We start from the raw sequence: 23,287 nt of genomic DNA, 5'->3' as shown, positions 1-23,287 counted from the left end.
GTGTACCGTCTAGCCATACTCCCAAGTACTTATATGAGGTGGCTACCTCAAGCACTAAACTCTCAGAGGTAGTAATCACACCTGTGGGGCGAGGGACATTCTTCTTACCAAACCACATGACATTTGTTTTGGAGGTGTTCAGAACAAGGTTAAGGGCAGAGAACTTGTTGGACACTAAGAAAGCTTTGTTGTAGAGCGTTTAAAACAAAATCCGGGGAGGGGCCAGCTGAGTGTAAGACTGTATCATCTGCATATAAATGGATGAGAGAGATTCCTACTGCCTGAGCTATGTTGTTGATTTTAAAAAACAGTGTTCATTGTGGTTATGTATACATTTCCACATTTGGGGAATTCGCAGGGGTCATCGAGTGGCGCAACGGGCTAAGGCACTGCATCTTGGTGCTAGAGGTATCACTTCAGACCCTGGTTTGATCCCAGGCTGCATCACAACCGGCTGTGATCAGGAGTCCCTTAGGGCGGTGCACAATTGGCCCAGAGTCATCTGGGTTAGGGGAGGGTTTCGCCAGGGTAGGCCATCATTGTAAAATAAGAATTTGTTCTTAACTGACTCCTAGTTAACTAAAAAAAAACAGCCAGAATGCAATGGCTGAGCGTCGCCATGGGTTAACCACCTTCTTGATCATGGTATCTTCCCTGCTAGTGATGCAACACGGTGAATGTGATCAAAACGTTAGCGGCTACTTGTATATATATTTTTTAAATCACGTTTATTTTACAATCACAAATGTATTCTCAGTGAGTTATGAAGATGCACTACCACCAACAACGAACACAGGATAGGGCTAAAATCACCCGCCACCATTTGATAAAAAAAACTGAAAATAAATAAAGATGGTTGTTTGAACCCCTCACACAAAAAACAAAACAAATAAAAGTGGGTCACGAGAAAATAACAAATATTACATTATATTACGGCATTTTCATAAAAGCCCAAAATAAAAGTGTATATTCCTTGCAGCCAAATAATAATACATATTAATTTCCCACTGAGTTGAGATCACAAAATAGTCTTTAGTTCACTTGGGAATTTAGAGGGTCTCTAATTACCTACCACCACACACAGGTTTTCATCTCTTGTTTGCATACCCCAGGGTGTTAATTTCGCAAGCCTGGAATCAGGCGCAGCAATCAGCTTGTTACAAAAGTATCTTTCCTCGCTGGATATATTGTTTTTTCGTCGCATGCAGTGCTGTTGACCCTCTCCAACAATTACGGAACTATTTACATGGAATATTTTGATGAATATGCGTATAAGATACGACAGAAGATTATGCCGTGGAGTTGTTTTGTTTGTTGAAGGGTTTCAAATGAGAACCTTGAAAGTTCGTGGCCATTGACCGGGGTCTGCATCACAGATTCCACCACAACACACAAACCAAGTAAGTAGGGCCTAGCCTTTGGTATTTAAAGTGCACGAGACTGAAGATGAACTTTACTGAACTTTACGTCGTGACTGAGTATGGTATGAGTTGGCCTACATTCTGAAATACAATGTTTGGTAATGTTTATCATTTGTAAAGCCAGGACTCAATACTCCTCCCCTAGTCGAACTGTACAGCCAAATGCACCATCTTTACAGTTTGGCCTGCAGTAAGTTTAGGAGAGCAACTTCGAGAAAGCACCATGCTAGAACTAAGGGTACCTTGCAATGTGTTAACTGATTTTCGTCATTGCCTCTGAATTAGAAACACGTGAGATGCATATCCAAATGCTTCTACGGAGATAGGTAGGTAGAACTGCACAATTGAACTGGGGTCATCTATGAATGTCCACTTGGTGGCGACACAGTTCCATTTGGAAAACAAATTACCTACGTGTTGGGAAAAACAAGCTATACAGTCTGATTTGTGGAGATGATAGTATCGCTTGAATATCACAATGATCATGACACGCCAGCAGTCAACGTTCAGACAGACTCAACCAAGGAGATGGAACTCTGTCGCCACCAAGTGGACATTCCTAGATGACTCAAGTTCAATTGTGCAGTTCTACCTACCTATCTAGGTAGAACCATTTGGATAATTGGCTATGCAAAATTATTATTTTATACAAAAATAATTGCTCAAAGACATTTTCTTTGACAAAAAAAAATGGGTGTCAAATTATTGGCACCCCTAATGATTCTTATAAGTAAAATCAAACAACATTTAACCTGCATTAACATTCTACTTTTAATTAATCTCAGTTTTAGGAACTGTATTTTGGACTTTCATGGCTTCCTGTTTCACTGGGGTATAAAATGAGGTAACATTTTATTATTCATCACCATTGGGAAAGACAAAACTCCCAAATGAAGAGGCGAAATGGTTGTTACCTTTCATAAATCAGGTACAACAAATATATAAAAAATACAAATAAACATACCACTTTTAGGGCAACAATTGAAGTTTTAAAAACTCTGAAACAGTGGTAAACTTGCCTGGTAGAGGACCCAAATAAAACATTTAACATTGAGAATCTGTGGTTTGAATTGAAAAGGGCAGTCCCATAAGGCTAAGATCCCTCCAACGTGTACTTCAATCTCATAAAACATAGAAAAAGACTAAGTGCCGTTTTCCTCTTTAGATTTTTTTGTAAATTATTTGTAAAAAAAATGTTTTATCTCGGCGCAATTGTATTTGTACAAAATTGGGTTCTTTTAGTATACAATATAGCTCAGTATTTGTAGTATTTATTTTATAAAGAGTAAAAAAAAAAAAAATCAAAGGTGGCAATAATTTTGGAAGAAGCAGTTATGATATTATTGCAGCTTAAAGTAAGGATTTAATGGTTGACCATTTTTATTACTGGGGAACCACTTGTACTTCCTCCCTCCACTTTATTTGTCTTCCACTCCCAGGATGCATTGTGATTTCAAAAACGTATCTCTCAAAGATTAAATCGAACAGAGCCGCGTTTGTACTAGTCCGTGTACCAGTGTTTTATTAGTTTATTTTTTAACTAACGTTCCACTACCTGTACTCGACACGGAGTAGGCTACAATGACTGGAATGTTAGCTTAAAAGACTGGTACCCAGGCTAAACTGGCACCAGTTTGGTAAGGAAATACAACAAATCAAACACATTTTATTCGTCACATGCTTCGTAAACAGCAGGTGATGACTAACAGTGAAAGGCGTACTTACAGAGAAAGAGAATTAATATAAAGGTAATAATAAATGCAATGAGGGACGATAACATGGCTATATACAGTCGTGGCCAAAAGTTTTGAGAATGACACAAATATTAATTTCCACAGTCTGCTGCCTCAGTGTCTTTAGATATTTGTCAGATGTTATTATGGAATACTGAAGTATAATTACAAGCATTTCTTACGTGTCAAAGGCTTTTATTGACAATTATATGAAGTTGATGCAAAGAGTCAATATTTGCAGTGTTGACCCTTCTTTTTCAAGACCTCTGCAATCCGCCCTGGCATGCTGTCAATTAACCACATCCTGACTGATGGCAGCCCATTCTTGCATAATCAATGCTTGGAGTTTGTGGGTTTTTGTTTGTCCACCCTCCTCTTGAGGATTGACCACAAATTCTCAATGGGATTAAGGTCTGGGGAGTTTCCCGGCCATGGACCCAAAATATTGATGTTTTGTTCCCCGAGCCACTTAGTTATCACTTTTGCCGTATGGCAAGGTGCTCCATCATGCTGGAAAAGGCATTGTTCATCACCAAACTGTTCCTGGATGGTTGGGAGAAGTTGCTCTCGGAGGATGTGTTGGTACCATTCTTTATTCATGGCTGTGTTCTTAGGCAAAATTGTGAGTGAGCCCACTCCCTTGGCTGAGAAGCAACCCCACACATGAATGGCCTCAGGATGCTTTACTGTTGGCATGACACAGGACTGATGGTAGCGCTCACCTTGTCTTCTCCGGACAAGTTGTTTTCCAGATGCCCCAAACAATCGGAAAGGGGATTCATCCGAGAAAATGACTTTACCCCAGTCCTCAGCAGTCCAATCCCTGTACCTTTTCCAGAATATCAGTCTGTCCCTGATGTTTTTCCTCGAGAAGTGGCTTCTTTGCTGCCCTTCTTGACACCAGGCCACCCTCAAAGTCTTCGCCTCACTGTGCGTGCAGATGCACTCACACCTGCCTGCTGCCATTCCTGAGCAAGCTCTGTACTGGTGGTGCCCCGATCCCGCAGCTGAATCAACGTTAGGAGACGGTCCAGGCGCTTGCTGGACTTTCTTGGGCGCCCTGAAGCCTTCACAACAATTGAACCGCTCTCCTTGAAGTTCTTGATGATCCGATAAATGGTTGATTTAGGTGCAATCTTACTGGCAGCAATATCCTTGCCTGTGAAGCCCTTTTTGTGCAAAGCAATGATGACGGCACGTGTTTCCTTGCAGGTAACCATTATTAACAGAGGAAGAACAATGATTCCGAGCACCACCCTCCTTTTGAAGCTTCCAGTCTGTTATTCGAACTCAATCAGCATGACAGAGTAATCTCCAGCCTTGTCCTCGTCAACACTCACTGTGCTGCCATCCTGTTAGAAGGTAACAGATTATTTTATTACAATAGTTAAAATGGATTTTCATTGTGTTCCATGGTGTTATTTGCCCCCTAGTGGAGTTTTCTGGTACTTAGACTGTACGCAATCAGGAAGTAGAGAATTCGTTCTGCACGCTTAGAAACAGCTAAAAACAACGCTACGGTGCAGGTCTTTCAGTGTAGTTATTTCTTGTCACGCTTCAGCCTTGGAAAATATTTGTTTGTAAGTTCGATTCAAGCATTTAGCTAATGATGATAATCTTGTTATTGATAGAGTTTCTTACATATCAATGTTGGTTGGTTGCATTTACTCACAAATTGCAATGCCTTTCATGTATGATGTTAGCTGTATTACTTTGCTCGTGCGTCATGCAAACGAATTGTAAAATATACAATACTGTATTTTTGTTACTGTTTCTAGTGTAATATGCCTTGTTATTCTACATAGATGGTTGTACATTATTAGAGTAATGAAAGGAGTTAGTCAATTACCATATGAGAAAGCAATTAGCTATATGGTTTGGCATCATGCCAGATGCATGGTACCGTAGCACGTGCTTTGTATTCATGCAACTTCAAATGTATAATGTACAGCTACAGTATGTTGGTGTGAATTGAATACTAAAGTATATTCTTTTCTGTGTTTTGCAGTTTTACAACATAAACGTTTTCAATATATTCATTCAAGAAAAGTCACGCCTTGGGAGTTTTATTGAAGACTTAGTTGTTAGCTATCTGTCTAGTTTTGCATGGGAACGCAACTCAAGGGCAGAATACTCACACCTGTGTTAACGAGAGAATCACTGACATGATGTCAGCTGGTCCTTTTGTGGCAGGGCTGAAATGCAGTGGAACTTTTTGGGGGGAATTCAGTTCATTTGCATGGCAAAGAGGGACTTTGCAATTAATTGCAATTCATCTGATCACTTTTCATAACATTCTGGAGTATATGCAAATTGCCATCATACAAACTGAGGCAGCAGACTTTGTGAAAATTAATATTTGTGTCACTCAACTTTTGGCCACAACTGTACACGGGGTACCAGTACCGAGGCCATGTGCAGGGATACCAGGTAATTGAGGTAGATATGTACATATAACTAGGAATAAAGTGTCTAGGCAACAGGATAGACAATAAACAGTAGCAGCAGCGTATGTGATGAGTCACAAAAGTTAGTGCAATAATGGTCAATGCGGATAGTCCAGGTAGCTATTTGGCAGAGGGAAGTTGAGGCGGACACTCCGTCTGCTACTCTCTCTCCCCGCTGAGACTGACCATCAGATGCAGGCACCTTCAGCCCAGTAAAATACAATTAAAAAGCAAATTATTTAAATGTATGCTCACTCGGCTGTGCCTCACAAGTAATACAACGGATCTGTTACCAGTGTGATCACATAGCTTACCTCAAATTTAACACAATGCAACATACCTGAACAAAACAAACTATTTTGTTGTAGGCAGAACGCATTAGAGTAGGGTTCTGTTGCGTTGACACGCACGGCTCAGCACGTACTCAACACAGACCGGTGCGGCATAAACAGAGCTGCAGTAGACCTATATGCAACTAGACCATTGCCATATGAATCTGTGACATTTACTTTGAACTGGACTGTTTACAGCATGAGCGATTGTGTGTCGATGCGCTTGTTTTGAGATCAAAGCGAGAGCTGCATGTATACGTGTGCACATTTTTGTTAATATCCTTTGCTAGTTAGTTAGTTATTAGCCTAGTTACAGATCATTTGTAGTCAGCAACAGGGGAGTGATTGCTTCCTACAAGAGCACGAAACATGTACGTTTCTAGACATATTTCAAAAGCTAGTCGGTTAAAGAGCTTTTCTTTTGTCCTAAAGGGGTCGGGTTGTATTTTGAGAGGCTTGAATGAGCTAAATAGCCAATAGGCAGAGGGTAGCATAATGTGTCTGATTCTCTGCAATAATAGTATGGGAATAATCATGTATTTTGTGAAGTGGTTTCTTGCATCAAACAACACATTTTTAGTCACCTACTTTTCTGAAGGATAAGTGGATAAACAGGTTAATGTCAAGCCCCGCATGTTTTGTTTTCATTCTCATGGAATGTAGGCCTACATTCAACACCACACACTGGCTGCCACTGTAGGCGGAACGATAGACCAGCTATTTCCATGTTAAAACGTTATAGGATGCATTTTCTCCGTTGTTTTCAATGGAAGGCCTCTCTTGTAGGCCTACATTATGATAGCAACAGTAGCCTACGTAGCCACTGTTAAAACTGTAACTTAAAGCGCCTCTGGAAGTTGCACAGAATTTTCACAACATTCAAGTTTGCAACTCATCCTCTGTGGCATCCAGGTCATGTCAACCAGCATGCAAGATTTGGATCTGTGTGCCGAGATGTAAACAAATGTTGACTCCATATAATTAGAATAAAGTAGATTTATTTATTAATTAGACAACATTCTAATTCTATGGTTGACTGACTCGTTTCTGCACAAAAGTAATAATGTTAGGGTCACAATTAGAATAATATACGAATATTTTCAGGGTAATGTGAAAACAAGCCACACACAAGGTATTATTACCGGAGTATCGTCTGATGACCAGACACGATGCATAGGCCTAATAGATTGAAGTTGTAAAGAACGTTTCTTAGACATAAAGGCCAACTTAGTGAAATTCAGGGTACAATTATTAAATCAATGGGTAAATCAGTGGTTGGTTGAAGATCATGCTGAGATTAGCTCCTGGTTGAACATACAGGAAGAGGTTTACACACACACACGGGTCCCGTACATGATCACGTTGTGTGCCTTCATTCACACGGCACGCTTCCTATTGTCGACTCGTGACGTACATTCCTTTACATTAACTCCTGGGGAGTTATTGTATTTGGTCAGTAATGCATAAAATATCAAACATTAACAATGGTTGCAATATATTAATAATAGCTCTTCCTACATCACAAGAATCTGAGGTAGCCTTGTCAAAAAGTGATTTTTGGATGTATCATTCTTTTCTTTCTGTTTTTATATTTTCAGTGTGACGCCAGCGGGACTCTCAAACATGCCACAGCCTGTTCCAGATGACATACCTGGACTAAAGTACCTAATACAGCTTCACACAACTGCCTATCTGCCAGGAACAGTCCCTTTTGGGATTAAAGCATATTGTTTACCTTTTGATACTGTGTTCAAATCAAGGCACAATATGCCATATGAATCATAGTCGATGTAATTCTTAAATAATTCAATACTCTTGTCATAGTTGTACCTCCTGCGTCGTTTCATGTGTTGGCTGCCCACTGCCAGTTTGTTCAATTATTATTTGACTTTTATATGAATTATTGACAACAATGAGAGAGGGAACTTCTGTATCGAGACTTTCCATGGAAACATCATACAGTACGTCATCTGAGGATTCCTCGGAGTTGGTTAAGTTATTTTCCATTCTTTATTTCCTTTTAGCAAACATTTCTTTCACATTTATCTTTTGTGTCTTTAGTTTAATCCAATAAGTCAGAATAGTAAAAATAAGCAATAAACCCTATTATTGTTTATTAAATCTTTTTGTCATGAAGTTTTCATGATCTGGGTATTGGTAATTCAATACTGGCCAACAGTTCATGAAGAAGGCAGACAACTGAACGGTTCTCCTCCAGTACCAAAATCTTAACCCAATTTAACCCAGAGTTACATCGTGGAAAACAACAAATGAACTATAAGAACGATCCCTTGGTAAAGCACCAAAACTGTAGGGGAGAGTGGGGTATGTTGAGCCACCCCTTGTTTCTAGGAAACCCTACACATATTAATAATGACCAAATATTTAGGAAGAGGTAATAATTTCATGGAGTCTGTAAAGGAAGAAACCACATGGGGGGGAAAAGTGGTAAGTTAGGCAAAAAAAACTACTGGATTTTCACAAAGTTAAATGAATTTGTGTTATAGGTTTCCTGAAAGTGAATCCTTGTAGCTCTGTGAGCTAAGGTGCTTTGAGGTAAGTTGAGCCAATGGCCTCCATACCCCCATACAAATGATTACGTTTGGTCAATTTAATGCATAGTATTTTTGCAGTGTGTGGTGCATGTGAACTTCAGATAGTGCATTTCTATTGCTACAGAGCAGACCTCATCATGCCTCATGTATACAAACATAAAACAAGCAGGGGTCTTCCCCCCCTTGAGATTCTTGAGAGCAGCCAATGAATTGAGAGAAGGAAAGCAGTCCATTTGAGCACCGGCAAGGGATTAAGAAAGTAGACCATGACACTGAAGAGGTACATTGACATGTACATGTGCGAGGGGCTATGATCGAGTAGCAAAGTAACACGAGGTCTTATCTGATGACAGTCTGAGAGGGAAAGGAGGGCTATAGAGAGAGGAGGTAGAGCGAAAGATAGGAGAGCAAGAGAGAACTTTTCATTAGTTCCGTTAGACACCACCCTCAGCGGGGCCGGAGGAAACTGGAAGCATCCGGTTTTCAGTTGAGAAGAGGTGAAGTCTGAACCGGATGCTTCCGGATTTTGCCGAAACCGCTCAGGCATTTATTTGACGCCTGCTACATTAGGTTACTTAGATACAGACACCCAGAACTACCAGGATTGTGTGTCAGGGGTAGGTCAGAGGTCACAGTGAACCCTGTGGTGACGGTAAGAACTACAGCGGGAAAAACTGACTGTCTGGGGCAGGAGTGAGTTGCTTTCATGTAGTAATCGAGCAAGATCCGGTTAAGCAATATTATTTTTTGCCATCGAGTGGCTTTGTTGTAATTGTTACCTAACTTTCCAGATAAACACCCTTAGTAGCACTATAAGGGGATAAATATAGATTGTTCTCAAGACAAAAACAAGCAGACAGAGAGACCACTGTGTGCATGACAGACTGATAGGGGGGAATACTGCACATTCTTCAGCTGTAACCAGAGAGAGAGATGGGCTCACTAGGGGTGCTGAAACCCAAAACGACCCCTGGAAAAGCCTGTGAGCAAGGCTACGTTCCAATGTCCACTTACTAGGTGAACCCATGCGATATGTCCATTGTAGTGGTATGGAACTGGAACACAGCGAAACACTCCTGGTGCCGACAGAGATGGTCGCCTCGCTTCAGGTCCTTAGGAAACTATGCAGTAATTTTTATTTTATTTTTATGTATTATTTCTTACTTTGTTACCCCAGAAAATCTCAAGTGTTACTACATACAGCCGGGAAGAACTATTGGATATAAAAGCAACGTCAACTTACCAACATTACGACCAGGAATACGACTTTCCCGAAGCAGATCCTTTGTTCGGACCTCCACCCTGGACATGGGATCTAATCCCAGAGGCCGACCCAAAACAACGCGGTCGCCGCAGGAGAGGCAGATGGAGCGGCCTCATGATCAGACTTAGAAGGCGAGCACACCATCCACCGCTTCCGAGCATATTACTCGCCAATCTCCAATCTCTAGACAACAAGATGGACGAAATTAGGGCACGAGTTGCCTTCCAGAGAGACATCAGCGATTGTAACATTCCCTGTTTCACGTAAATATGGCTCACTCGGGATATGTTGTCAGAGTCGGTACAGCCACCCGGTTTCTTCACGCATCGCGCCGACAAACAAACATCTCTCTGGTAAGAAGAAGGGCGGGGGTGTATGCCTTATGATTAACGAGTCGTGGTGTGATCATAACAACATACAGGTACTCAAGTCCTTTTGTTCACCTGACCTAGAATTCCTTACAATCAAATGCCGACCGCATTATCTCCCAGGAGAATTCTCTTCGATTATAGTCACAGCCATATATATCCTCCCCCCAAGCAGGTATCTCAACGTCCCTGAAAGAGTTTCACTGGACTCTATGTAAACTGGAAACCATATATCCTGAGGCTGCATTTATTGTAGCTGGGGATTTTAACAAAGCTAATTTGAGAACAAGGCTTCCCAAATTCTATCAGCATATCGAATGCGCGACACGAGCTGGTAGCATTCTGGACCATTGCTACTCTAACTTCCGCAATGCATACAAAGCGCTCCCTTGCCCTCCCTTCGGCAAATCTGACCATGACTCCATTTTGTTGCTCCCATCCTATAGGCAGAAACTAAAACAGGAAACGCCCGTGCTCAGTTCTATTCAACGCTGGTCTGACCAATCGGATTCCACGCTTCAAGATTGCTTCGATCACGTGGACAGGGATATGTTCCGGGTAACCTCAGACAACAACATTGACTTATACTCTGACTCGGTGAGCGAGTTTATTAGCAAGTGCATCGGTGATGTTGTACCCACTGCGACTATTAAAACTTCCCCTAACCAGAAACCGTGGATTGATGGCAGCATTCGCGCAAAACTGAAAGCGCGAACCACCGCTCTTAATCATGGCAAGGCGACTGGAAAAATGACCGAATACAAACAGTGTAGTTATTCCCTCCGCAAAGCAATCAAACAAGCAAAGCGTCAGTATAGAGACAAAGTATAGTCGCAATTCAACGGCTCAAACACGAGACGTATGTGGCAGGGTCTACAGTCAATCACGGATTGTCTTGCTCCCAGACAAATTAAACAACTTCTTTGCTCGCTTTGATGACAATACAGTGCCACTGACACGGCCCGCTACCAAAGCCTGTGGGCTCTCCTTCTCCATGGACAATGTGAGTAAAACATTTAAACGTGTTAACCCTCGCAAGGCTGCCGGCACAGACGGCATCCCTAGCCGCGACGTCAGAGCATGTGCAGACCAGCTGGCTGGTGTGTTTACGGACATATTCAATCAATCCCTATCCCAGTCTGCTGTCCGCACATGCTTCAAGATGGCCACCTTACCTGGTACCCTAGACCCACTCCAATTTGCTTACCTCCCCAATAGGTCCACAGACAACGCAATCGCCATCACACTGCACACTGCCCTATCCCATCTGGACAAGAGGAATACTTATGTATGAATGCTGTTCATTGACTACAGCCCCAGCATTTAACACCATAGTACCCTCCAAACTCGTTATTAAGCTTGAATCCCTGGGTCTCGACCCCGCCCTGTGCAACTCGGTCCTGGACTTCCTGACGGGTCACCCCCAGGTAGTGAAGGTAGGAAACAACATCTCCACCCCGCTGATCCTCAACGCTGGGGCCCCACAAGGGTGCATTCTCAGCCCTCTCTTGTACTCCTTGTTCACCCATGAGAGCCGCCTACAGGGAGGAGGTGAGGGACCTCAGAGTGTGGTGTCAGGAAAAGAACCTCACTCAACGTCAATAAAACAAAGGAGATGATTGTGGACTTCAGGAAACAGCAGAGGGAGCACCCCCCCCCTATCCACATCGACAGGACAGTAGTGGAGAAGGTGGAAAGTTTTAAGTTCCTCGGCGTACACATCACGGACAAACTGAAATGGTCCACCCACACAGACAGTGTGGTGATGAAGGCGCAACAGCGCCTCTTCAACATCAAGAGGCTGAAGAAATTTCACCAAAAACACTCACAAACTTTTACAGATGCGCAATCGAGAGCATCCTGTCGGGCTGTATTACCGCTTGGTACGGAAACTGCACCGCCCTCAATGGCAAGGCTCTCCAGAGGGTAGTGCGGTCTGCACAACACATCACCGGGGGGGGGAAACTACCTGCCCTCCAGGACACTTACAGAACCCGATGTCACAGGAAGGCCAAAAAGATCCTCAAGGACAACAACCACCCGAGTCACTGCCTGACCACCCGAGTCACACCCGCTATCATCCAGAAGGCGAGGCACCTGTACTGACATCAAAGCTGAGACTGAAAAACAGCTTCTATCTCAAGGCCATCAGACTGTTAAACAGCCATCACTAACATAGAGGCTGCTGCCAATATACAGACTCAAATCTCTGGCCACTTTAATCAATGGATTTAATAAAGGTATCTAGTCACTTTAAATAATGCCACTTTTGAATAATGTTTACATATCCTACATTACTCATCTCATATGTATATACTGTATTCTGTACCATCTACTGCATCCTGCCTACGCCGCACGGCCATCTATTTATATGTACATATTCTTATTCATCTTTTTACATTTGTGTGTATAAGGTAGTCGTTGTTAATTTGTTAGATATTACTGCATTGTCAGAACTAGAAGCACAAGCATTTCGCTACACTCGCATTAACATATGCTAACCATGTGTATGTGACCAGTAAAATTTGATTTGATTTGGGTGGCTGAGGTCACAGGTCTCTTACTGAAGACATAAATCAATGGGTGTCCTATGTCAGGTAGCTGGATTATTTAATAAGATGTACGACAATCTGGGGGAGAAAGTGATGGAAGGAAATGGAAAAACAGAGAGGGAGGGGGTACAGAGTGGAAAAGAACGAGATGGAAGGAAAGGGGCATTCTTTGACTGCCACTGCTCATGCGACACACACACAAACAGAATGAGAGAGACATAGAGAAATGGATAAACAATTAGACATTGGCCAGTGTGGTAAGTGGATTGTGAAGACGAGACCTCTTGCTGTGAACTCATTATTTTGCATTGAACCCCTTCTTTCCCGAAACCCTCCCCCCCCCTCCCCCCTTCCCACTCCCTCCACAGTATGCTGACTCCCCCACTGGCCCTAGGAAGTAGACACCCACTGGGCAAAAACTGATTGAATTAATGTTTCCACTTCATATCAACCATTTTTTTGGGGGGGGGTTTTCAAAAAGTCATCAACGTAAGGAAATGTATTTTCTTCGCCCAACTTTTCACCTAAATCCAATGACATGGTGAAATTGTTTGTTGATTTCACGTTGAATTAAATCAAAACTAGACTTTTTAAATGATGTCTGTGCCCAGTGGATAGAGACATGAAGGAACAGAGCAGAACCCATTATTTAGCAGGTCTACTGAACCCCTTGCCCCAAAACATCCCCCCCACTCCCCTCACAGTACACAGACTCCCCCATTGACCCTTCGAAGCAGACGAGAACACAGACTGACATAAAGGAGCAGAACAGAACTGGTTTCAACTGGTCACAAGCAACCGCCTACTACACACACACAACATATAATAACTGAGCTATGTAGTTAGCTGCACATATCAAATATCCTTGATCAAAATGGCAGACACAAAGGGAGAAGATTGCTTCTGATCCTTATTTTTGACTTTTCTCTTTTTTTTTTAACATAATTTCATCTTTTCTGTTGTTTTTTTTATCCCTCCTTGTTTATCTTTCCTTGCCTCTATATAGATCGTCCTTTCAACTTTTTCTCTTTCTGCTTCCTTCCTTTCCTCCTACTTTACTTTTCTCTAGGGCAGTGGTTCCCAAACTTTTTATTGTTCCGTACCCCTTCAAACATTCAATCTTCAGCTGCGTACCCCCTCTAGCACCAGGGTCAGCGCACTCTCAAATAGTTTTTTTGCCATCAATGTAAGCCTGTCACACACACACTATACAATACATTTATTAAACATAAGAATGAGTGAGTTTTTATCACAACCCGGCTTGTGGGAAGTGACAAAGAGCTCTTATAGGACCAGGGTACAAATAATAATAATCAATAATTTTGCTCTTTTATTTAACCATCTTACATATAAAACGTTATTTGTTCATCGAAAAATTGTGAAGAACTCATCACAGGTTAATGAGAAGGGTGTGCTTGAAAGGATGCACATAACTGCAATGTTGTATTGGAGAGTCTGTCTTAAATAATTTTCCACACACAGTCTGCCTGTATTTAGTTTTCACGCTAGTGAGGGCCGAGAATCCACTCTCACATAGGTACGTGGTTGCAAAGGGCATCAGTGCCTTAACAGCGCAATTTGCCAAGGCAGGATACTCTTGAGTGTAGACCAATCCAGAAATATGACAGTGGCCTCTGATTAAATTCAATTTTCACAGAACCGCTTGTTGCAATTTCAATGAGGCTCTCTTGTTCAGATATTGGTAAGTGGACTGGAGGCAAGGCATGAAAGGGATAACGAATCCAGTTGTTTGTGTCATCCGTTTTGAGAAAGTACCTGCGTAATTGCGCACCCAACTCACTCAGGTGCTTCGCTATATCACATTTGACACTGTCCGTACGCTTGAGTTTATTTGCACAAAGAAAATCCTACAATGATGGAAAGACCTGTGTGTTGTCCTTGTTAATGCAGACAGAGAAGAGCTCCAACTTCTTAATCATAGCCTCAATTTTATCCCGCACATTGATTATAGTTGTGGAGAGTCCCTGTAATCCTAGATTCAGATCATTCAGGTAGGCCAGTCGTTTGAGAAACTTGTCATCGTGCAAGCTGTCAGACAAGTGAAAATGATGGTCAGTGAAGAAAACTTTAAGCTCGTCTCTCAATTAAAAAAAAAAACGTGTCAATACTTTGCCCCTTGATAACCAGCGCACTTCTGTATGTTGTAAAAGCGTTACATGGTCGCTGCCCATATCATTGCATAGTGCAGAAAATACACGAGAGTTCAGTGGCCTTGCTTTAACAAAATTAACCAAAATGTCTTTCAAGCTGTCAGGCATTCCCTTGGCAGCAAGAGCTTCTCGGTGGATGCTGCAGTGTACCCAAGTGGTGTCGGGAGCAACTGCTTGCACACGCGTTACCACTCCACTATGTCTCCCTGTCATGGCATTTGCGCCATCAGTACAGATACCACCATGAGCAGCAGCTACATAGTGGAATTCCCGCAAGAGAGTAACGGTTAATGTGATTGGATGTTAATTATTTGACTAGGCTACCTGTATTTGACATTGTGTTATTTCGCTGAACACTACATGTTTTAATTTGATTTTTGGCAGTGAAACGAGGCTACTCAGGCGAGAAACGAGAAAAAAAACTAACCCAAATGTATGGCCCCTTTGGAAAATATAAATGGACTGTTTGAAAATGTAAAGAGAAAAAAAAATCACATTTTTATGTGGCGTACCCCCGACGGCATTGCGCATACCCCAGTTTGGGAATACCTGGTCTAGGGGATTTGACCTATGTTGTCAATAAGCGACAAGAGAGAAAACACATGTATGATATTGGTATTTGACCTCATAGTTCTAGGACATAGTTCAATGAATTTGTTCATTGTTCTAGTAAATAGTTATTTGGTTTACTGGTTGGTTGTATCATCATGTATTTGTGGTCAGGTGGCTCGGAGGATCCTATATGGTTTGATGGTTTTGTAATCTGTGTTTTCTGTTCTATTTGTTCCAATGCCACAAAGGAACCGTCAAGGATAGAAGAGGTCGGGAGAGAGAGTTGTGGAGTAAAAGGAGCCGAAGGGACAGCGAGAGGAGAGGGAGGAAGAGGGGGAGAGAGATGGGTACTCTTAAATGGGGGGGAAAGAGGGAGCGGAGCGGAGGGAGGGGGACATGTTCTCAAGCTGCTGTACACAAGAACCAGCCGAGGGCGTTGTCAACCGGCTTGTCCCCTTATCCCGACCCCTTGCCAGAACCCACAAGAGCCTGAATGTGTGGGAAGTTGGGAACATCTTGAGGTCTGACGGAGGAGTGGAGAGGGAGAGGGGTTGTGAAAGAGTAAACACTTGTTAGACACACAGGCCCAGACTTGATCGAACCGGTTTCGTCAGCTCAAGTCTGACCGAAGCCCTGGTTAAAAGTAGTGCGCTATATTGGTAACACAGATGTAGAATTTTAATTTGAGTCAGTTTACTACAGCAGGGAAATAACAGGACATTTGAATTATTATGTGGATTATAATTAATGGACATTTTTGTAGGAGTTTATACATTTTTCGCAAGAAAAAATTTCTGTGTGGAAATTACAAACTTGAGAAGCCTTTTTAAACCTCAAATACACTACAAGTTTTAAATGTCCTGCTTTGCAGGAAGGTTCTCCTGCAACAGGGTGATCAAATTAAGATCCTACATCTGTAGGGTGCCATCTGAGACAGCCTACGTGACAATAACACATCCACACAGAGACCTTCACCTCATAAAACCACTGTGTAAACCATTATAAACTCTCCCTAGCTCAGGGTCGTGACCACTCTAAGGAAATCACTCCCGTGAAAGCAGACTGTGATTGCGTCCCAAATAGCCCCCTATTTCCTTTACAGTGCACTACCTTTGACCATGGCCTATAGGGGTCTGGCCTAAAGCAGTGCACTATGTAGGGAATAGGGTGCCATTTGGGATGCAGTGAGTGAGTTGGGGCAGCAGGTAGCCTAGTGGTTAGAGCGTTGGGCCAGTAACCAAGAGGTTGCTGGATTAAATCCCCGAGCTGGCAAGGTAAAAATCTGGTGTTCTGCCCCTGAACAAGGCAGTTAACCCACTGTTCCCTGGTAGGCTGTCATTGTAAATAAGAATTTGTTCTTAACTGACTTGCCTAGTTAAATAAAGTTAAAATAAAAAATCCTGGGTGGAAGTGACAAGTAGCATTGACTTGTAACACATTACCCTCCCTTATTGCTTTTTGTGACACATATTTACATTACAACAGTGCTATTATCCTGACTGAGGGTAGTGGAAGCATGATGGTAGTGCTGAGAACGCTGGACTAACTAGCTGAGGGGCCAAAGATTCACAGAGGATGAAGTCAGTATTTTATATCTGTAATTTTTTTATTTTTTTTGGCATCCGATTGGTCCTCCCACTGAATGTATCTGATGTCACAAGGAGACTCTGAGCCAGAAGCGGTGTGGTCTCAATTATTGATAATTATATTAGGTCGTCATACATTAACAATCATGACTGCACTACTTTTGGCACAGCTTGAGTCAAAAGTAGTGCACTACTGTATATATAGGGGCTGAGGACACATTCACAAGGACACAAAGAAAGAATCAGTGATGGTTTTAATACTGCACAGAACAATGTATTACTGTGCAAATATTGGACAGTCTTTAGTTTCTGCTTATCTGCCAACTGCCACTCCCCATATTGCTTCCATTGACTATATATGCATCCCAAATGGCACCCTATATGGTGCACTACTTTCGATCAGGGCCCATAGGGCAACGGGCAAACGTAGTGCACTAGGTAGGGAATATGGTGCCATTTGGGATGCAAGCCACAGTAATATGAAACACCAGAAAGGATCCATTTCATTTCGAATAAGAGCCTTTTTACCCCCATTCTATGGTCAGCAAACAAAGTCTGACATACGTAAGTGAGCTAATGATTGACTGGGAGCTTCTACTACCTGGAGACAATGGCCCGCTGCAGGCTGGCCTTCACCCACATTTAGAGAGAAAGAGTGAGGGGGGAGGGGGGAGAGAGAGAGAGAGACACAGATGAGCAATGCCACGGGTGTATACTACCTGAGTATACTACCTGTTGCTTCGGGTTACTGTTGGTCACTCCGAATTATAATCAGTTTCCCTCTGTCATTTGTCCAAGTAACCTTCCACCAGTCCTTTGGCCATGTCCTCACACAGCGATACAGAAGCCCTGGCTGGATCAACCATGAGCCTGAATAAGGTTTGCATGCAAAGACCTAATAAAAAAAGCAATAAAATACACATTTGAACAGGTCACACATAGCAGAAGCAAGATCATTATAATGCATCATTATACCAGAGATGATGTGACGCCATTCTTGTAGTCCTTTTTTTGAAGTCAAATTACTAGTGGCCTCACGAATGGAATGTTATAATTTTTTTCTCACAAATTCATCATTTATAATAATTTATTCATAAATGTATAGTTTTTAAAAAAAAGTACAGCCACAAATCTTGTGTTTCTATGTGAAACGGTTTTGCTATATTTCGGTCTTCTGTGATGTATATAAAGTGTAATATTGGGATGCAAACTCAAAATGGAATAAATGGCAACTCTATATCTGACGTGGTACAGGTGTCTTTCGTTTCAGCCCATAACCAGGTGTTTACTTTGGTTTCAAAGTAGATTTGTTTAAGACTACCAAGAAACAGTCTGTGACCCTGATTTTGCCCACTGCAGTAAAAGGATATTATTAAGGTGTGTTTGGTTGAGAGAGAGACTTCTTGGAAGATTAGTAACACCGCATCATCACATGCATGTATTAAATGTTATGAGCCATTTAAGTCACTGTTTAGCTGCGTTAGGGCCATGGTGACGATACACACCCTCCTCCATTCCTCCTCTCCTCCGTTCCCTCTCTCCTCACGTGTTCCAGAAGATGGGGTGTGTTAATACAACTTGTGTAGTTAACATAGCTTTTGTTTTGATTTGATGCAGAGATGGATTCCAAGTTTGTTTCCAAGTAAACACCCTCACGTCATGTCACGACAGCACACCACGACTCTATAGGTACCGGCCTGGCTGGCTGGTGTATACAGACCATAGAATTCGCGGAAACAAGGAGAGCAAACTCAACCAACCTGTCTGTGCTTACTGGAACAGTTGTGAATCAGCTGAAAGGAAATGACTTGGTCCGATGAGTGGCTACAGATATAGGATCTTAATCTGATCACCCTGCTGCAGGAAAACATTCATGCAATGCAGGAAATGTTGAACTTATAGTGTATTTGAGGTTTCAAAAGGCTTCTGAAGTTTGTAATTTCCACTTTGAAATTTGACATGATTTTCCCTTATGATTCCGGTTGCTGCAGGATTATTTTCCTGCTGTAGCAAACTGTCTAAAATTAGGATCCTACATCTGTTTAGGTATAGGGGGTATAGGGGTATGTTAATGCAGGCACATACGTACACAATCTCTCTGACGTTTGTCGAAAATCTTATTCGTCATGGAAAGAAGGAGAGAGAGAGATAGAGAGACCTTTTGTGATCTCGCTTTCTCTCATGCTATATACTCTTCTATTTTATTCCCATGTTCATTCATTCATCCCTCCAGTCATTTATTCACAGATCACCGATTCTACTCCTCTAGTGCATTATAATCTTCTCAGCTTTATTTGTTAATTGTGTCAAATCCAAATGAATTATATCCACCCTCTAAACCCCAATTGTCCAGTAGGTCTACTGACCGAAACACTGCTACTGATTTGTCTGTGTGTGACTAAATTGTGACTTGTTACAGACTGTCAAAGACCACATTGAGAAAAGGAGGGAGGTAGTGAGGGAGGCGTGTCTCGGGCCACAGGGATGAGCTATTTAAAGTTCAGGCTCTCCATGCAAGCTCCACAAACCTTTCCATGTTGCCATCTAGTGCAGTGCAAGGATCAACCTCGCATTTGGTATAAAACGCCCGCCTCGCGCTGAGTCTTGTGGAGGTCGCATTTAGTTAGCAGAACTGACATCAGAAAGTGGAACAAGCAAAGTTGCAAATGGTGAAATCACCATTGAATTGGAACCAATAATTCGATTCGGCTGTATAGGAATCCTACTTGAAAATTGCACATTTTTCTTCAAGATCTGCAAAGTTGCAACTGATCAGGTAGGTTATTGTGCTTATTTTACGGTTAAAATGTGGGTTTTTAAACGACAGACATACTTTTATCATAAGCTACAATTTCAATAAATAAGAACAGTATTGTTATTTCACTACAGTACACTTTTGAGGAGACTATTAATGAATTTAAAGCAGAATAGAGGGTTGGACACAACACATACAGACAAATAGTAGCCTAAACTATGGAAAAGTGTAACTTGCCTCAGAGATAGAGAGGGAGGGGGGCTGTGTGGCTGTTTACTTGGCTGTAGGAGGTGTGTCTGGGTGGGAGTGTCCCATGAGAGTTGTAGGCTTGCTGTATAGTGCGCCTGTACTAAGCATTTTGGTACACCGGAATTACATTCATTTCCAATGGAACTCTGCGTTAGCCTTGCAGCGTTGCAGAGGCAGTTGCAGTGCGTTTGGTGTGGTGCATACATTGGATGTTATGAACGTATGCGTAGACGGCTTGACAGAAATGGTAACAGAAGGTGCACGTTGAACTTTTGTTGCATACACATCCAGACGATGCTGCGTACTATTTTGCGCAATATCGCTGTCGGTGTGTTCAAAGTGTAACGACTAGAATACGCAAGCGTCATATTGTTGTTCAGTGTTGACTTCGATATTGGGCCTTCATTTGGCTTTTATGATTTTAGACCTGGGCCCAGTATTCAAGCGTCTCAGAGTAAGAGTGCTGATCTAGGATCAGGCCACCCCCTGTCCATTCGCTATAATCTAAAAGGCTAAACTGACCCTGGATCGGCACTCCTACTCTGAGATACATGGAGCCTGCATGGATATGAGAAAATGCTATCTTAGTTCAAACTAATCCTTCCTACTCAACTCCAGATGATTCCAAACAACTTATATTATGCAAGACACTTTATTTAGACAGAAAAGGATGTATTAATTAATAGACTTCCTGTCAGAGTGTTAGCACACCCTCTTCCACGAAAATGTAAAAACACTCCTTTATTTATTATTTACATCCACAACTCCTCTTTCAGACAAACAGTTTGAACAGAAACAAATGATGTTACTGCCAGACCTGGGATCAAATACTATTTGAAATTTCTCAATTACTTTCACATACATTTCAAAGTAAGTATTCAGATAGTTTTTATTTGAAAATACAAGTAGTTGAATATTGTATTTGGAAATACAGTTGGAAAGTATTGGCATGTATTTGAAAATAATCAAATACAGGGATTAAAATACACTCCCATGCATTTAACCCGGGTATTTGAAAATATTAGAGAGAACAAGGGGGAGAGAGAGCGGTGACGCACTGATTAATTGAAATTGTCACTTCATTCAACTCATTGGGGCCCCTCTTCTGGAACCATGGTAAAATTCCATAGGCCTACATTTATTCAACATTGGAAAATGGCCAGAGGGAAATTATGCAAAAAGATCTGACACAACTGCAAGAAAAGTCGTATTTGAGTATTACTTCCCATTTCCATAGCTGTTTTGGTGATGGGAAGGGTTCTAATGTTAGTGGGCAGACTGGGCACCGATAGGCCTTTATGTGCGTCATAGTGCCAAGGGAGCTGGGGCCCTGCTTCTTTCAGGGGCATATAGAGAAATAGTAATGGCGTCTTTTTGTAGGTACTAACTCCGCCATGATTTGTTGGGCAAAGTCTACGGGAAAATTAATGGAGTTTTGTAGGGTTTTTGGGAAAACACTGAAAATAGCGTCTGTGGTAAACACAGGCTTAGGAGATCGTATACGTTTTGTTCTATGATATCATCTTCATCAGCTAACGTCATTTTTTTGTGAGTTTTGAGGCATTTATGTAATTTTAAAAAGCACATAAAGCCTTTTATAATTCATAAAGGTCATTTTAACTGACTGATATTATCTCATAGAACAAAACATATATAAGATCACATAAGCCTGTGTTAACCTAAGACCTTATTTTCGGCGTTTATTCCAAAACCCTATTCTTTCCCCATTAATTTTCCCCATAGGAATGGTTGAACCAACCAAACGTAACTCATTCCCATTTTTTAGGACTACAAGCTGGCGAGCTCTATTGCAGACCCAGGCTTACTGCCACAAGTTCTCTAAGTGTGTGTCCCAAATAGCACCTTCTTCCCTACATAGTACACTACTTTTGACCTGAGCCCTATGGGCACTGGTCAAAAGTAGCGCACTATATAGGGAATAGGCTGCCATTTGGGACAGACACAAAGTCTCCCAAGAGGCTGAAGACTTGGAATGGACATAGGAAAGGTTGAAAAACAGAAAATCAGATTTCTGTAGAGTTTGCTCATATACTCTGACTGTCCGGGTTATGTTACATGCTGCAAACCATTTTACATTCCAGGTAGGAACACACACGAAGAATGTATGTTTTACGTTGTTTACTGTGTATAGTTCTGTATGTAACCTGTCATATGTATACATAGGTATATGTATAAAAGCATTTAACACATAAGCATTTCACTGCAGCTGCTATAACATCTGCCAAAGTGTGTACGTGACCAATAAACTTTGATTTGATAAATCCACACACATACACACACACCCTATGACAAATAATAGGGCGATAAGACAACCTATGAGTATTTCAGCAATATTGAGCAATCAGTAACTGCCAGAATAAGTCAATGACCAGGCAGTGTGTATTAGTAAAACCATATCGTTCAGGGCTACACGTCCTTCACGTCACCACTGTGCTCTGCCCTGGCAGGATCCTGCACAGAAAACAGGCAAAGCCCAATTCCAGCCTTCCCCCTCTCTCTGTTGTTTAGGTGGGCACTGTTCTACTTTCTCCCACTCTCTCAGGCTCTCTCCTTCTCCAATCACCTCTCCGTCTCTCTCTTCCCCCTCTCTTTTTCTCCCTTTCTCTCTCTTTCTCTCTCTCTCTCTCTCTTTTCCACTGGACTGGTTTTGCTGTTCTGCTCTAAGCTCTGTGACTGCTGTTCTTTGCCAAAGACTCGCTGTACTAGATGCTGTAATGACCGGGGCCCAAAATTCCTCACCACTGACCGTCTATTTTGTGTGCCTGACCCAGATCGAGAAAAGGACTGTTTGAGTGGGTCATTAAAACTTCTTGCCACTATAGGGGGTGCTGTTTCGCATTAGCATAATTTGCTCAACAGATTAAACGGCTTCCTAATAAATTCTTGCTCGTACAATATGCATATTATTGTTATTATTGGATAGAAAACACTCTCTAGTTTCTATAGCCGTTGGAATTTTGTCTCTGAGTGGTACAGAACTCAATCTACAGCACTTTTCATGATAGGGAGTCAGATTTCAGACATCCTGGCCCCTGATCTGGAGTCAGTTTAAAGGTCCCTGTAAATGCTATGGAGAAACAGACACTTCTTACGTCTTCTCCTGGATGTCAGTAGGTGATGACGCTTTGAATGGAGTCGATTGCGCAATCAGGGGCTGCATAAAAGAGCAAATACCGGAAGTAGCATCCCTTTGCTGCCTGCGCGTTGCGCACGGAGGACGTCGGACTCGCCTCCTTCCAAGCGTTTGTTTAGCCAGTAATATTTCTCTGGTCATGTTTTTA

General features: G+C 42.0%; 2 long non-coding RNA genes across 2 annotated transcripts; both read left to right on the top strand.

Moving 5' to 3' along the window:
* The first annotated feature begins 1,054 nt into the window (after positions 1–1,054).
* On the top strand, positions 1,055–8,054 carry LOC139534448 (uncharacterized). Its single transcript, XR_011666950.1, has 2 exons — positions 1,055–1,400; positions 7,532–8,054. It is a non-coding gene; the product is annotated as an uncharacterized lncRNA (long non-coding RNA).
* A 349-nt stretch (positions 8,055–8,403) lies between these two features.
* Positions 8,404–16,215, top strand: LOC139534449 (uncharacterized). Its single transcript, XR_011666951.1, has 2 exons — positions 8,404–8,489; positions 15,644–16,215. It is a non-coding gene; the product is annotated as an uncharacterized lncRNA (long non-coding RNA).
* Positions 16,216–23,287: the final 7,072 nt, after the last annotated feature.

This window comes from Salvelinus alpinus, chromosome 11, assembly GCF_045679555.1.
Source record: "Salvelinus alpinus chromosome 11, SLU_Salpinus.1, whole genome shotgun sequence".
NCBI lineage: Eukaryota > Metazoa > Chordata > Actinopteri > Salmoniformes > Salmonidae > Salvelinus > Salvelinus alpinus.
The sequence above is the reverse complement of the archived record's forward strand: the minus strand, read 5'-3'. Positions and strand labels throughout refer to the sequence as shown.